Here is a 17,441-nt window from a genome sequence, read left to right as displayed (position 1 = left end):
CCATAGGCTCCATAAACAAAAGGTCCAAAAATAATTAGAGGGCTCATGATTTTTTTTGATACCTCACCTAAATTATATTCACAAAGTACTTTCTGCTGAGGCAGAAATATATTTGAATGTAAACCAAAATGAGATGTGCAGAAAGAAAAATGTAATTGAGAGGAGAATGTGTTCCCTTTTCAATCCCCTTGATTTCTCTTTTCCAATTAATTTTAACTATTTATTGCAAATCGTCAGTCCAAAACCATCTCTGTCAGGGTCATGTTGTTTAGTAAACTTGCATTTTTCTATTTCGTCTCAATGTTATGTATTTTTTTTTGGAAAAGTATCACATACTAGCAATGCATTCTTTTTCTTTTGAAAGGTTTTATCCCAATTAGAAAAATTAGAGGTGTGGAGAAAGATTGCTGGAGAAGTAGCTAACCTTTCCCACAGCCTTTGAAATCACAGTGTGTGGACAGGTGCAGCTACACTAATGAGGAAAAGGGAGATTTGCTCTTGATGTGAGAAAGGCTCCAAGGACAGGATCACCATACACATCACAATTATCTCTGCTCTCCCAGATGTGTGGATTGAGGAATGAAGGATTTCCGAAATCAGCAATTTCAATGTCAGATATTGAGGAATTACTTCTGACTTTAGCGAGTACAATGAAAATGAAACCCTTTATAAAGGGAGTGTTGACACATTTATTACCCATATCAGAAATGATTGATCATTTAGGGTATTGAAGAAAGTTACTTGGGAAGAGCAATTGTTAAATATTAAAGTAATTGGCGTCTACATATATACAGATAGAAATCAGAATTTAATCACAGCAGCAGATGGTTGACCAAGGGTGGTCAGACAGAAGTGAAAATCAAAGAATCAAAATATGTAAAATGAGTAATTAATTGGCTTGGTCATTTGTAATCTCCAGAAACTACAGCCATCAAACATAGTCAAGGTGAAGGGGAGAGATGATTCCTTTATGGAATATTTTTATAATATATATACATATATATATTTGTTTGAATTTGTTGCATATGTTAGAGTATCACTCAAACCTTGACCTACTTTTGAATATTCCTGTATTAAGGACATTGGGAGGCTAGTATTCCAAGTATTTTAGCAAATTTGGAGATGGTGTTGCTTGGGTGATTCTCCTTTAATTTGGTTTGCATTTAATTTGTTTTTCGTTTCTTACTGTCAAAGTGATGTACAGATTCTTCTTTTTTATTTCAGTGAGGAGTGTAGCATCTCTGTCTCTCTGTCTCTGTCTCTGTCTCTCTCTGTGTCTCTCTCTGTCTCTGTCTCTCTCTCATCAGTCACAGGGCTTTAATTTATGGCCTGAGTGTTTGTCCCTGAGCTTTATCCCTCAAGATTAGCATTCTAATTCTGGTGGGTTAATTTGAGAGAAGATTCTCATAAACTCTCCTGCCTGGGCTGGCTCTGAACTGCAGTCTTCATATCTCAGCCTCTTGAGTAGCTAGAATTATAGGCATGAGCCACCAGTACCTGGCCAATACTTCTCTCTGGTTTATTAAAATGATTTTATCCATTTTACATTATTAAAATATATTTACAAATTATTTTCTAAAACTTAGGGTACTAGTGATTCTCATTTAATTTTATAACAGGCTCATTTCTTGTTGAGCAAGAGAAGATTAGATAAATATATGCAACATACCTAATTCCCACATAAATATATTCATTTATTATGTTGTAAATAGACAATCTTTCAGTTACCTAGCTGGAAAAATTGATATATTTTTCCAATGGACTAGCCAACTCACAAAGAAAAGTTTAGAAAAAAAATCACAGGATAGGAAACTGAGTTTTAATTCACTCAATTGAATGCTTAAAACACTTTAAAAGAAACAAAAGGGAATGAAATGTATTGGGCCTATGATCTGTTCCAACAAATGTGAACCTTTATTGAATCTTTACAAAAGGCCAGTAAAATAATCGCTATCACTATTTTAGAATTTTTTAAAAAAATTGAAGATGTATCATCTCGGATGTTTAAGAAATCATTGTTAAAACACTTAATCTAGACCATTTCTATCTCTAACCTAAAGTTGATCTTTGTTCTCTTCAGAATTTGTCATTATTACACATCATGAACTAGGAATCAAGTTACCTGGAGTGTATCCTGTCCTCAAATTACAGGTACTTTTCTGAATTGTTTTAGAGAACAAAATACATGTAATTTCCTAGGACAGACACCAAGAGAAATTGTTGCTTCATGTAGACTTCGTGTACTACAAACATAAGAACAAAGTCGGTCCTAGGTATCTATTTGCTTTCATATCCATGCTTAGTTTTAGAAGTTGCTTATGATGGAAACTTTTCTTTTTACTGGAATTATATGTCAATAGAAAGAAAAAATTGAGATCATGTCACATCCGCTCCTGATCAATATTAGTATTCTTTATGTGTCACAAAATCATAGCTACTTATTGAATTAACCTTATCCTCATGCCACTGTCCAGACTAGAAAAGTGAAAAACCAATCTCATCCCTACTGACATTCATGTCAATTACAATTCCTATTTCTGCATTTCTCACTAATTATTTGATGAGAAATTCACTATAACTTTCAGTATTATGTTTTTAGAATCTTGAACAATATCTATGAAGAATAAGTGCTCAAATTATTTTTAATGAATGTTAAAAATGGGAAAGGTAAATGTATTTTACAAATAGAAATATATCTTTAATTCTTTAAATTTTTATTTTTATTAGGTTTCTCTAGTGCTGTGAATAATAAAGATAGTACTCTTTAGAGACTCTTTCAAATTCTAAAAAAATGTCTTAGTATTTCTGATATCTATCTCATTTGCTACAGTAGTTTGAACCATGATATTTTCCTCTTGTAGCTGTTACATATATTTGAGCAGAAAAGATATACTAATTTGATGAAAGATCCATTAATTTGATATCATATTGAGCAAAGCTATCAGTGAAAATGAGTTACATTGTTTAGTGATCCTTTGCTTTTTCAATACCTAGCAAAATTATCTTGAATAACTATCTTGAATAATTTCATTTTATGTTCATATTTAATTTTTTGAGTGTTCAGAGACAATTTTAGACTAAGAGCAACAAAGGATACTATCCACAGAGTTATAAGCATAACAATACAATGAGAAAATATATGTAGTTAATGTATATCTAATGGGTTGCAATTACAAATATAGATAGAACTTTCAAATCCCATGGCAAAAGTCAAACAAAAGAGGAAGATTAAAGATAAGCCAAAGGACTTTCCTCCAAGGAAAATAAAACAAGTATAAAAGAAAATGCTATAAAATTATCAATCAGCAGCGGGACACAAAACTATAATGAAATATCACTTACTGCTAATTAAGAATATATAATTACAATCACAACCACAAAACACAGATTAGCAAATACTGGTGAAATATAAATACATTGGAATCCTTGAAAATTAGTGATGTGAATATACAAAGGTATGGTTTCTGTAGAGAATACTAGGGGTTTTCTTTAAGAAGTAAAAAATAGAATTACTATGTGGTCCAATACTTCCACTTCAGATAAATATCCCCAAATTGGAAGAAGGTTCTCAAAGAACATTTCGAATCCATATTCATAGCAGTCTTCCTCACAAGTAATTATAACAGGGAAGTATCTCAAGTGTTCATAGACAAATGAATAAAGAAAATCTGGTATATGCATATGATAAACATGAGTGTATGGTCATGAACTTTAATGACGTGAGGACATTAGCACAAGCTAATCACACACACCAAACTCTATATTGTATGATTCTACTCAAATGAGGGAATTAGCATAGTTAAAAATGAAGAGAAAGGAAGCAAGCATGCTTGCTTCTAGGGCTCAGCAGAGTAGGAGAAAGAAAATCCTTATGGAATGGGTACAGAGTTTAAGTGTTATGAGATAAGTTATGGACAGGATATTAGAGATGCTTTCACAATGTTACGAAAGTGTATAATACCACTGACATATATAGATGAAAATGAGTAAGATGGGAAGCTTTATGTTATATATTTTTTACCACAGCAAAAATTAATGCATTGAAAACAGGCATATGGAGAACAACAAATACTATAACGAGTAACCTTGTTTCTATGATACAAATGTAACTAACTATATCTAGATGACAAAACCAAAACATGAAATTGTTGAACCCATCTTATGTGTATTAATAACTTTAATGCCTGCTACAAAAAATTTCCATTAGTGATATATTGATTAATTAAATAAAGAAATGAAAATTTAACTAGTAATCTCTTTTCTAGTTCATGTCCTTGTTCCAAAATAGGTAATAAACTCCAAATTTTCATCCTCATTTCATGCAAGATATTTGTGGTATAATGATGTATTTTTTATGATCTGATAAAGAATGCATGTTCGAAGTACTAAGTGAATCTATAAAACCTGTAATAATTTATCATGGAGTAGTGTTTCTTAAAAGCCAGTGTAGGTATATAAAATTGGTGGGCCTATCACTGTATCCGATCTTAGTACCTTGAATACTTTATATACGTTTAGAACTAGGGAAGGGAAAGGGAAAACCCAAATTGAGAGATAAACAAAGGGTAAAAAGACAAACCATTCCAAAGCAATACTTACAAAAACCATTTGGTGTAAACCAACTGTACAGCTCAAGGTGGGGAGAGGGAAAGGGGGAGGGGAGATGCGCAAGGGGGGGGGGAATGAGGGAGGAGGTAACATGTTGGCTAAGAAATGTACTCATTGCAGTACATATAAAACTGTAACCCCTCTGAACTTCACTTTGACAACAAAGAAAAAAAAATAAAAACTGGTGGGCCATAATGTGCTCGTGTGTGTGTGTGTGTGTGTGTGTGTGTGTGTGTGTGTGTACAAATCAGAGTAGATAAATGTGCAGTCTCTTAGTGCACTAAATTTCCACTCTAAAAAATTAGTGGCTGTTCAAAAGAAAAAAAAAACAGCTAGTTCTCTTCCAACAGTGGTAGTTTTCAATTATTGAGGGATAGATCATATCCTGTGATAATTCAACATCAGCACATTTATGATTGAAGGGTCTCAACCATAAGCATCAGAGAAGGTCAAGAGGCCTCATTCTGGGATGTTTACTCATAATTGATTTCTTTTCTCACTTTGAATTTCCAAGCAATTAATAATTTTCATGTACTGCATATATTTTACTTTTTATTCTCATCAAATTTTATATTACATGAGTGAACTAGAGAGCAAGAGAAAAACAAAACAAAACAAAAGTGCTATAGAAAGAAATATCAGGCTTATGCTGATGGACAAATGACATCATTTGTCTAAATTTTGTGTAAAATTTATTCATAGTATTACTTAAGTTCTGCTTATTTTAAGTAGAATTCTCATTTGTTAATTAAATAGTTTAAGCTATAACTTTGAAGCAAACTTGATTCATATTATCTCTGTGGGTTATTATTCAAGTTCAAAACATCCTTGAACTCCTGAAAGCATTAATGTTTAGAGGGCTGGAGGTGAATAATCTAAAGAATAAAACACCTGCAAGAAGTATTTCAAGGTCTGGTAATTATTTAAGTACTTAATAGTTATCTATTTTCTTGTTGTTGTTACTGTGTCAGTCCTGCAGGTGGTTGGGAGATCGTAGATAATACAATGAAAATGAGTGAGGGAGAAGATGGGGAGAGAGAAATTGAGAGAGGAGGGAAAGGAGCGAAGGAGGGATGAGAGGGAGGGGAGGAACACACAGATAGAAAGAGAGATTAACCTTTATTTAATATGATAAAGAATTTGGGGATATCAACTCATTTGCAAACAAGAAGATAATTATGCTATGTTGTACCAGCATTCCCTTTTATAAGAATATATTATAGTAAAGTTCTATTTAATATAGATTTCATATACTTTACATACAGGAAAGCTATGTTCCCATAGATTTATCATTTATTTATTTATTTAGTTATTTCTCTCTCTATATTTTCATTCTGATGCCATGAACACTACTGGGTAGAGTGCTGACAGCAGGTAAGATGATTGGAAACATTGTGATTAGTGACATATTATGAAACTCATTTTCATTATTGATAAAAAGTTTAACTAAAAGCTTATCTTCCTAATGAATTAAAGTTACCCTTCAAGCATCCAGTGATACTATATAATACATGGAATATTTGTATCTATTCTTCATTAATCAAAATATTCTTATTAAAATTAGATATTCTTCACAGGAAAACAATTTGCTACTTATTTTTATTTTATTGGTGTCCATTTTAAAGAGGTTAAAAAATTATATTTGACAGCTTAACATAGCAGATAATATTTTCCTTTACTCCTCCAGTATTTTAAGACAGATTATTCATGGATATACATTAATTAGGGAATACTTATAGCTTAAAAAAAAACCTTATGTATTTCTCATATTTCTTTTCATATTACCTCTATCTTAGTTGAAAACCTCTCTTAATGAATCTATGACTTGACTGTATATTACTTCCACGGTGCTCCTAAATGATTATTTTTTCTTTTGTAGGTTATTGAGGCATATTTTATTTTCATTAACATACTTTAGAAATATATTATATTTTAATTGTAATTCAAATATAATGTTACATCATTTTTCTATGATATTTATTAATTATCAAATTATGTATCAAACATTATAGATAGCAACTAAATATGAAATATGTAAATGAGGAAAATGTATAAAAATATAACAATGCATTCTACATATAATTACACAAATGTATATAATTATACATTTATGTACTATGTATTATACATGTATCATATATAGTATATCAATATAAAATTACCTTATGATTATATAAGAATATATACAATATAAAATATAAACATTTATATATTATGCAATGTAATACCATTATATTTAATAAAAATTTAGTGTAAATTTTAAACTATTTTAATATAATTATTTTATCATGTTTGACATGATTACATTTGGATTCATATGTTTTATGATGTATTTTATCAATATATTATAATACATAATATTTCATAAGTACATTTTTATTTATTCTTTTGCATGTTTGATGGCTGAAAGACTGGGATTTTAAGGATTCTAGAGTAGAATTTTTCTTTTTCCATAGAATCTGTACTTTTCACTCAACTTATCTGCTAATATAGTTTAAAATTCATCCAGACCAAGAACTCTTTCTTCTGAACACTATTTTCTTCACTTACTAGGGTACCCACTATTCTTCTGTGTTGTATAATGTTTACCATGGAAATACAATTTTAAACCTTCAGGATATCCTCAGGACTGAGGAAAAGACGATTCAAACAGTACTCGCCGTCACTATAATGCTTTTACGTTGGTAAACACACACATCCACGCTCCCCACTCCCAACCCCCCACATCTGTGATTGCCTTTTCTCTGACTTTCATCACGAAGATCATAGTGCTATGCACACCTTACTGTTCTGGAAAGCTAGTCAGCTGGAAGCTGTGCTGGACTTAAGCTGATAATGGCCAAGTCATGAGGGAAAAACACACACACACAAAAAAAAAACTCCAGATATTTTTTTTTTCCTTTTAAAAATAATAACTTAATTTATTGTTCATATAGAGGTGATGCACAGAGGGTTTGCAGTTACGTGAGTCCGGTGATTAGTACCTTTGCTTTCATACAGTGTTATCTGTTCTTTCCTCTCTCCCAGTCCCTTCCTCCCATGAGTTGTATAGTTCACTTTCATCAGTGTCCAGTGAATTCTTTTTCACCCTTTTCCTCCTGAAATTCTGTACCCTCTTCCTAAGCTGGTTCCTCAAAAAACTAAACATAGACCTCTCCACAACCATGCCAAAACACTTCTGGCATCTTCCCTGAACATAATGAACCAAGATATAATAATGACACCTTCACATGCATTCTCATTGCTGCACTACTCACAATAGCCAACACAGGGAAACAGCCCAGATGCCCCACAATAGATGAGTGGAGCCAACAAATGTGGTACCTAAAAACAACGGAATTTTTCACAGTCTGTAGAAATAATGGCATATGCAAGAAAATGGATGGGGATGAGAACAAATCATGTTAAATGAGGTAGGCCAAATTCAGAGAGCCAAAAATCTCATTTTATTTCTGATATGTGGAAATTAGATCTAAAATACACTAGAATATGATAAATTATACAGAATTCTCGATACTCATACACTGTAAGACCAAAAAAAAATGATACTCTTCGGAGAGAAAAACAAAGGTGAAATGCCTCTTTATAGTCATAAGATCATACATATATATATGTGTGTGTGTGTGTGTGTGTGTGTGTGTGTGTATACAAACTGCAAAGGATTTGTCTTCTTTTATTTTCATTATATATAGATACATATTATTTTTAATTTATTTATTTCTTTATTGTCAAAGTTATGTACAGAGGGGTTACTGTTTCATTATTTTATGTTTCATAATTTTGTCTTCCTTTTGTTTTGAATAGTGTATTCAAGTGTATACCTTCAGTTTTGTTTTGTTTTGTTTTTGCATGTAACTTAATATTTTTTTTGTGTGTGGAAAATAGTCAACCCCTTTTCCCCCTCAAGGTCTACCCTGAAATAGAGAAAACCCTGTGTTTTCTCTATTAAAACAGAAAATAATCTAAAGAGTGATTGTTGCAGAAAAGTCTTCAGTCTGAACAGAAGGTAGACAACATTTAACTGAGCAAATGATTGGATCGATGTCTAGGACTGTGGGAGCCCTGCTGGAGGTTAATATAAATGAGATGTTATGCTTCATTTACTTAAGTTTACCTAATTCTTTCATACATCAATATTACTTTTTATGATGATGTTTCCTAAGTTTGTTGCAGTCTGCTATTTAATCCATAGTGCTATTATTACCTCAGCAGTGACTCCAAAACAGCGGGAGAATGTTCTGATTAAACCTTAATTATTACCATGCCTCTTCAATAGGTACAATGAGAATCTATGATGTCTGCACCCCTATTGCTCTCAGACTCTTACTTCAAAGCAGTGGCTAAATACACACATACACACACATCTATTTATGAGTAAATCTGATATGTCAGTTCTCATGATATACTATAAAAATCACAGGCTTTTGTGTCCAGTTTTTTTTTCTTTCTTGTTTTTTTTTTTTTTATCATCAAAAGGAACCCTTGCTTAACTGCCACACATAGCAAAAGCTTCATAAATTTTTTCCAAAGTTTGTTTACTTTAGGATATAAGAAAAAGCTTTTTTTTTGTATTCTGATGGTTTCTGCACTTAAAGGCTGCATTATTGTGGCTGAAATTCTTTGAAGTACGTAAAGATAAAACAAATCAGCAGGTATTTAAACTGAAGCCTATGTAATGGAAAAATCATCACTTTTGCCTTCAGGTACAGGCCTGAAGATATATCTTTGCTAATGAGGTTTCATGCTGTCTTACTGGATTCTTGGTCATTTAAAATGCAAATCTCAAAGAATGAAGTAAGAGTTATCATATATATGAGGTGAATTATTTTTTAAAATAAATGATTATGCCATCTGCTTCCTTCATCAGTCTGTGAAATTCTACTGATGAAATAACATGAACTTTTGCAACCACTATCACCACCACCACCACCACAACAAAACCAGTCATCAGAAATCAACCATTAATACCACTTCTCTGATTTCCTGCTACTTTCTTTCTATCGAGAGTTTGTCCATATGGTCAGGTAAGGCGTACTGTCAAAATCACCTTTTATGCATCATTACCATTGTGCTATTTGTGATTCTTATATTATTTTGATCATATTGGTTTCTGAGTGAATAAGAAGGATATTTATAAAGAATTGTTTCAAAGTGACCTACTTTAGATATCCGTAATACCCATAGAGACTGAGCTGTGCCTGCGAAATTTTTCAGGTAATTCTGTGTGAAATCAAGAATGCTAGAAGAGGGTTTTGTTTTTGTTGTTCAGAGAAGATTATTTTTCTCAAGGAGAATTTAGGTTGACTTTCCCTCTACTCTCAAGGTCACAAATCTCTCATTAAATTGAATAGTTTCATTTTATTTTTCTGATTCTTCTTTTCATCTTTCCCTCTTTCCTTTCCTTTCTCCCTCTTTGTTTTTCACTTCCTCCTTCTCTTGCCCTCCTAGCTTAATCTATGCTTCAGCCCTTTGCAGTCTTCTTACTCATAAGGTACATTCCAGTCTGATTTGAGTTTCCACTTGCCTTGCTCCTGTTGCAAATTCATCTATGGAATTTAAGATCCTATTTTGATCCCACGAAGGCTTCTTTTTTGTATGGCCAGTGATATTGAGCATTTCTTTATGTGTCTCTTGGCCATTCTCATTTCCTCTTCAGAGAATTGTCTTTTTAGGTCTTTAGCTCATTTGTTGGGGGGAGGGGGTTGAGCAGTTGATTTTTTGAGGATTTGTTTTTGGGGGAATTTAATTTTTGGGTTGTACGTATATTTTAGATATGAGGTCTTTGTCTGTTGTATGGCTGGCGAAGATCTCCGAATCTGTGAGTTTTCTACTTATGTTGCAAGCTATGTCCTTTGTCGTGCAGAAGCTCTGCAGTTTGATGCAATCCCATTTGTTCAACATTTATTTGATTTGTTTGGGGGATGGTATATATATTTATTGTAACTAGGGAAGGGAAAAGGAACATCATATTAGAGAGACAAAGGATAAAAGAGGAACCAATGCAACAATAATTATTAGAAAACTATATGCTATAAACCAACTGTACTACTCATGGGGAGGAGGGAGTGAAATGAAAGAGGATGTAACACATTTGATAAGAAAGGTACTCATTGCCTTATGCATGAAACTGTAACCACCTTTGTACATTATTTTGACAATAAATTAAGAAAAGAAATTTTAAAAAGAAGCTGTGTTTTTTTTCAAGAGAAAATATATGACTGTGTATCTGAACATAATGGCAACATGTTGGGCAGAAATATTTCTTGAGGAAACAGCTTGGACTTAAGATACTGAAAATGTAAATAGTATTATATATAACTTTCAAAACTGATAAAAAAATTCCCATATTTCCTATTTGAGATACACTCCTACATATGACCATCAGCCTCTAAGTCAGACTAATTTCTAGGTAAGAATTCATGGCCATTGACACATGTATTTTAATCACTATTGCATTTATATTTAACTTTGACTTTTACCATTCTGGTTGAAAGATAATAAGCCAAATCTCAAACATTTGTATATGAATAGAAAATAAAATTTCATAAATAATTTAATGTGCTCATTTAAAAATAAAATACCTCAAATATAATACATCAGTTACTAAGTAGGCATATATCTGTGAGTGTGCATGTGTGTATATGTTGGGAATTGATTATAAATTTCACTAGTGTTCCTATATTTAAATAAGAAAGTCTGTTTTATAAATTGGTTTCATTTACTCATTTATTTGCTTTTATCTCAAACCTAATTGGTTAACTCTTTATATAATTACTTAATCACAAATAAATTGACCAGCTCTACTGTAAATAGTAAACTGGTAGCTGATTTGTTAAATTTTTCTGAAGGTGGATGGGCATAAATTAATAAATAGTAATGTAAAATATAGTGGTTTATAAACTGCTAGTTTAAAAGCTTATTGCTCATTGATTTTGTCATGTAATCCCCAATACAATTTTTCCCATGACTTTGAATTCTTTTATAATGAAATCTGGATATTCCACAAAGTAGGTTATATGAAATAATAAATAAAAGGCCTATGTTTGAGTACCTTAAAACTTGAAAAATTGTTTCAAGCTATTCTGTGCAGGATACCAGAACATGAAACAAAAATGAATGGGATTTTCTGTTGTTTTCATATTTTAGTAAACAGACAAGAGGTTTTTTTTTAAACTCCTCCAGACATATTCATGAATTTATATATATATATATAGATAGATAGATATAGATGATGTAGATAGATAGATAGATAAATAATTTATACATAAGGGACTTAATGAATTCCCAGCATATTAGCTGCTCAGCACAAGAAGCACTCTGGAAGTATGTACTGCAGCAGGAGGCATCAAGTGATTAATAAGCAACAGAGACAATCAAATGTCACAAGAAAAGTCATAATATTCCTATGGTATTCCATGGAAAAATAAATTTCATCTGGTCCTGTTTCTGCTAAGAGAAATGTAGATGCAGTGACACAAGGGGATCATTTAGCAAGAATAAACATGGTGAGTAATAGCAAATGGAAAAGATAAGACGTTTTAGCTCAAGAAATAAGCATGGGAAACAGACTAAGCAGCAGGATTTTGGGGAAAGGGTTATGCAATTCAACACAAGGGATTTACAAATACTGTAAAATGAATGCTATACTAGAGAGGTGAAGACATGTTGACAAGGCTTGAGTCAAGTGGAAACAAATGGAGAAAAGAATAGAGAATCACCGGATACGGTGAAAGAAGTTTCACTTTTCTCCTTGGTCTTTATTTTGTTTCTATATTTTGGTTACCGTTCTTGCTGTCTTATCTTTTTTTGCAGTTCTACTTCACTCTTCTCCAATCAGTAATTGATACTGAGTCAGTGCTCAGATAACGGATTCTGGGTCAAGGCCTGCAAGAACTATCAAAATGGCAGATATTCTCTAAGTGGAGCTTCAAATATTACTGTCTCGTTGAGTGCCAGAATTATAGCTTTCAATGAGGGCTCTTTTACTCTAACAGAATAAAACTCGGAGGTTATGTGTGGTCTTCCCTTGTGTGAAAAGTCAGTTGATATTTTCTTCAGCAGAGATGATTACTTTGAGATGATAATACAGGGTAGAGAAGAAGCTGTCTAGATATATCCAAGCACCAGAAGCCTCATGAAAGATTTAAGCTAGGTATTCTAGTTGCATTCCTTACTGAAGACATTTACTGATCAGCTTCATGAGATAGTTTGCTGCATAAAACTTGTTATGGTTCAAAGAATGATATAGTCCAGTCAGTGGGGAAACTTAATGATTCCTAGTACTTCTCTGATGAAAGACGTACTTTGGAATGTTGTAACCTGCTTTTTGAATGTACACTGAGTCTATGGAGAATATAGACAATGAAATTCCATGGAGAAATTTTTCTCATAAATCTTTCTATGATTATATGCAAAACTCATTATTTTATTTTGCTACTCATTTTCTTGAAGTCTTTTTTTACTAGACCTGTATATATTACCATTATTATGACATTCAAAAGACAAAGGAAAGCATAGTAAATGTGAAATACACATCTTAATTGTCTTTACCCTTAAAGTGTAAATAACAAACTTAACCTAACTTATTTGCATGTGACTTTTTATTGTATGATTTTTATGTTATCTAGTGTTGAATAATTTTATAGGCTTTTTTTTTTTTTGTCAATCGCAGGGCTTGGAATCAGAGCCTAGGTGCTGTCTCTTAAGTTGTTTCACTTGAAACTCTCATTCTGCCACAGCTTCACTTCTGCTTTTTCAATTAGTTATGTGGAGGTAAGAGACTCACAAACTTTCTTGCCTCACTGGTTTGAACTGTGATCTTCAGCTCTCAGTAGCCTGAGTAGCTAGGATTACAGGTATCAACCACCATTAACCTGCTTAATTTTATATGTTTATACAACTGTTGATCTCCATGAATGTTAGGTCAGTTTGACGTTTATCAAGTTCTGATTTTTTGTTGTCATTTTGTTTGATGGGACTAGAGAAGCAATCTTTCTATGGAAAATTATTCAAACTTGTGGTTTTTAGTTTTTCCTTGTGTTCTGATTCTTCTGTTGCATTTTATAACTTTAGTTGCTTGTTCTCTCTGTATTCTCAGGTATCTTTCTTTACTGGACTCTGTCTGGGTTCATTTCCCTTGGAATATACCTAGAAACCAACTACAGTCAACAATCTCATATTCAAGGCTCATACTGTTTGTTTTAGGAAAGCAACGAGCTTGACAGTCACTCATAAGTAACTGTCACTTTATGCCTTAATTGTTTTAAGCAGGAAATGGAATTTCGCTCCTATTATTACATCTGAAATGGAAATAGAGTGAGTAGCCAAAATTCTTTCTTTTGTCTTTAAAAATTTTAAGATTAGAAAATATTAGAAATAATGTCATTTTGTCCAGTTCATTCATATTCAACTGTTTTCTATTCTAATACATTTTGAACAATGGATTACATTCTGGAAGCCCAGTTCAATCGTTCTAGCAGGAGTGAAAGCAATTACTCAGACTTCAATGCTGTAGGAAATTTTCCTAATATTTTATGGTCTTCATTAATTATTATTGATGCTGCTGACATGGCTACCATATCCATTTCACTTTGCAGTATCAAAAAAGCTGGGTGTCATCATTAACATCTCCTGTCCTTCATCATACTTATTCATTTATTATCCAGTTTAGTCAATTTATATCAGATTTTTTCCTGAAATATTTTAAATGCTAACAATATTCATGACCAAAGTCTGCCACCACTTGCATCCAGGAGTTTTACAAGAGTTTGTTTATTGGCATCTCCTCACCCACTCTTGTTTGGTCAGCTGTTTTTCTCACTGTGGTCAGAAGTATGGCTTTCCACAAACAGTTGTTCATATCATTACCGTAAAAAAAAATTTCCTGTTCATGATCTTAAGGAAAGCTACAACTCAGGATAAAAAAATGTTTTATTTTTTTAACCATATCCACAGTTAAGAAAATAGTTTTAGTGTAAACTCTAAATTTTATAATGAGGTATTTCTTGTAATTTTTATTGTTCTTTTGGGCTCACAGTGAAATTTCACCCACTCCACTGTGTCAAGCTCTTTGTTGTAAACTTGATGGCTTTTGAGCAATATTGTTGTGTTCATGTTGTTTATGACAATATATTGGCATTTATGTATCTGAAGCCATGATTTTTATTGATGGCCCAAGGTCCTGTGTCTTTGCTATTGAAGTTTTCATAACTTTTTGGTAAAATTGACTGACAGCTGAGTTGTTTATTTTCTCATTTCTAGGGTTGGGTAGGGGTTGGCTTAGCAGTTTGACATTCAGTCACAGTGCACCCCATTCTGGATTCATTGCCTCCTCTCATCAGGGAGAGGAGCTTACCTGGAGAAAATGCAACATTTAACATACCGCAACCTTAAGATTTCAGCAATCCCACATGAATACCAGTTAGTTACTCGATATGGGAGCAAAAATGATATCTTTTTGATTTGGGAAGCAACACTTAGTAAAAAGGCATGGCAATGGGAAGCACATAGAGGAAATAATGCCAAAGAATAATGTAAGTTCTATAGCTGTATAAGACCAGGAAAGGTTGTGGCTAAGGCAGAGGAAAGTGATTAACGAAGAAAATGGAATGTTATAAGTAGTAAAGATTTAGTTAATATTGCATTGAGGGAGAAACAAGGAAGAGAAAGAAGACAAATAATAAAATAAAAGTAAAAAATAAAATAATAAAAAGAAGACAAAGTTTGTTTTTAATACCTGTTAATTTTCCCGGATGAATTTATTTCATGCTAAAAGTGTAGGTAACAAAAAGAGGTACGGATGGAACAAACAAGATGTGAGGAAATTTGAATGAAAGCGCTGTTGTAATTCCTGATGGAAGGAAATAATAAATGGCTGAAAGTAACTGGAAGAGAAGAAGACTATTTGGTTTAAGATTAACACTGAAGTGTAGGTATTGTGTCTCATATAATGACCACAAAGAAAATAAAGGTAAAAAAGTAGAACTAACAAAAGAATAGCTGGGCTGCAGAGACTCCTAATTGTAATCCTATCTCCTCAAGAGGCTATGATGAGGTAATAAGTTGGATAAAAAATGTACTCACTGCCTTACGTAAGAAACTGTAACCCCTCTGTGCATCGCTTTGACAATAAAGAAATTTTTTAAAAAAGAGGCTATGAGTTGACAATCATAGTTCAAAGGTGTCCTAGCATAAAAGTCTATGAAATTCTTCCCAACTAATTAGTAAAAAGCCACAGGTTGAAGAGTGCCTCAGGTGGTAGAGCACCAGCCTTTTGTGGAGATACCGAGAGAGAGAGCTGAGATCCTTTTTAATACTGAGAGAAAAAGAAAAAGTACAAACTATTCAAAAGAAATAAGTTTACATTTTTAACCAAAATAAGACCAAAGCAAAAAAAAAAAAGAATCTGAATTTTATTTGATTTGTTCTTCAGAGTAGCTGGCCTCTGTTCATTTTTGTGTTTTTTTTCCCTCAAAGTCTGAGTGGTGCTTCAGGGCTGTAAGTGGCTGCCTATTTGAAGGGTTGGCTTGGGCTTGTTTTCTAGTATATTGAGGGTTTGGAGTTCTGTGTACATTATCCAGAGACAATTCTGGGCTCTGGGGTCTCCACCTCCAAGCCTCACTCATTCTACTTCACTGTGGATTCCTACTTCTCTCAGTTCCTAACTGACACCAAGTTTGTTGTTCTTTACACTGATACCATATAGCCTCCAGGTCAGAGGACTGCAGTACTGTGCTATTTGCCTCACTAACATCTGTGCTGCTCCACCTGGAAGAGGTGCTCCGCTCTGCCTCTGGGGCTCTCTGTCTTTGTTTCACAGGGTGCTTTGTGACATAGTTGGTTTGGGCAGGCCCATTGCCTGGAGTTTCTATAATCAGTTTCCCTACCATCTTCAGTACTTGCACAGGATGAGGTACTTGGATGCAGTTTCCATCTATGCTTGGGATTTTGATGGAATAAAAACTACTTTTTTTACGCACACTAATATCCTCAGCCATTCTTGAGGGAATAAAATTTGAGAATAATGTATGTTTATCCGCAAGGGAAAAGCTGTGTGATACCACCGAGGGGCCATATTGCCATGACATCTATCCTGCTCTCTTCTGATTTAAAGATAATCTTGGTTTTACGCATGGAGAAACTAAGGTCTTACGACAAAAACAAAACAAAACAAACAAACAAATTAGCCAATTTAGTAGTACTAATAAGTGATAGATCCAGAACTGAAACCCTAGGTCCAAGGACAAAAACAATGTTCAGCTACATTAGGAAAAATCAAACAGCATTGCCTTAATAAGGCACGAATGAAAACCAGCCTACAATCACCAATTTCTATTTCTTTATAATTTTATCAGGATTTTAACAAAAAGTCTTCTTATACTATTGCAAAGTAATGCATATATTATATAATAGTTAAATATATTACAACAGTATATATATATATGAGATAAAGTAATATTGCACTTAAACTACTTTGGGTACTAAGTAAATGTAGCTAAAAAGAAATGCTTTTATTTTTCTTATTCACATGTTGTTTGTTTAAAGGTGGTAGAAGATTACACATGTTTTTTCTTCCATTAGAACTAAAGCTTCTTTAAAGATTTGACTGCTGAAACTCAACACTCGAAAATGTTTAAGACTAATTTTAGAAATAAAGGTTTACTTCTCATGAGAACTGTAATGCTTGGGCTATTGCAAAATAATCATACAGATATTAAGAGTAGCAGTAACTGATAGTTACTGACTTGTGGCATTTTAGGCTCTTATGAGTGTTCTTTTAATGTGCTTAATTGACGTTTCATACCTATGACACTTTCTGGTGCAACTTCAGTGTC

General features: G+C 32.9%; 1 pseudogene; it reads right to left on the bottom strand.

Annotated features, from left to right (window-relative positions):
* The window catches only part of LOC125365030, a 154,274-nt pseudogene extending 137,670 nt beyond the window's left edge, over window positions 1-16,604 (bottom strand).
* Between the last annotated feature and the right edge of the window lie 837 nt (window positions 16,605-17,441).

This window comes from Perognathus longimembris, chromosome 16 (genome assembly GCF_023159225.1).
Source record: "Perognathus longimembris pacificus isolate PPM17 chromosome 16, ASM2315922v1, whole genome shotgun sequence".
NCBI classification, from domain to species: domain Eukaryota; kingdom Metazoa; phylum Chordata; class Mammalia; order Rodentia; family Heteromyidae; genus Perognathus; species Perognathus longimembris.
Note: the sequence above shows the minus strand (reverse complement) of the source record. Positions and strands in the feature narration are given on the sequence as shown.